Raw genomic sequence first — 436 nt, 5'->3', positions numbered from 1 at the left:
TGATGACACACATGTGCATGAACACACACACATATATATGCATGTCTGCAGTTTTCTAATTCTTTGAGAATCCTCCTTTTGTGTATGTGTGTGTGTGTGTGTGCATGCATGTGTGTGTTTGTGCTTGCGTTATTGTTTCTTTGCTTTGAATTTGAGCGATAATCATAAACGAGTATTGTTGCCATGCAAGTAGTACCCTTTGTTTCCAATTTTCCTTGAAAACTCGTCTAGTCATGAAGAAATATTACCAAACATCAAAAGAGGTGAGGGTTGGTGACAAGAAGAGCATCCAGTTGTAAAAAAAAACAAAAAAAAACCTGCCTCTACAAATTCTGTCCGACTGATGCGAGCATAGAAAAATGGATGTTAAAATGATGATGAAGGAAGGAGGATTTTCAAAGAATAAGAAATCCTGTCCCCAGTTTATGACTGGTAC

The 436-nt window shown here is 37.4% G+C and overlaps 1 protein-coding gene across 1 annotated transcript in view; it reads right to left on the bottom strand.

Moving 5' to 3' along the window:
- The window catches only part of LOC106873373 (uncharacterized), a gene marked incomplete at both ends in the record, with an annotated part of 118,917 nt that overhangs the window by 37,928 nt on the left and 80,553 nt on the right, over positions 1-436 (bottom strand). The gene's annotated exons all lie outside the window — the stretch shown is intronic.

This window comes from Octopus bimaculoides, chromosome 7 (assembly GCF_001194135.2).
Source record: "Octopus bimaculoides isolate UCB-OBI-ISO-001 chromosome 7, ASM119413v2, whole genome shotgun sequence".
In the NCBI taxonomy this organism is placed as follows: domain Eukaryota; kingdom Metazoa; phylum Mollusca; class Cephalopoda; order Octopoda; family Octopodidae; genus Octopus; species Octopus bimaculoides.
This window is presented reverse-complemented; position numbering and strand designations above follow the sequence as displayed.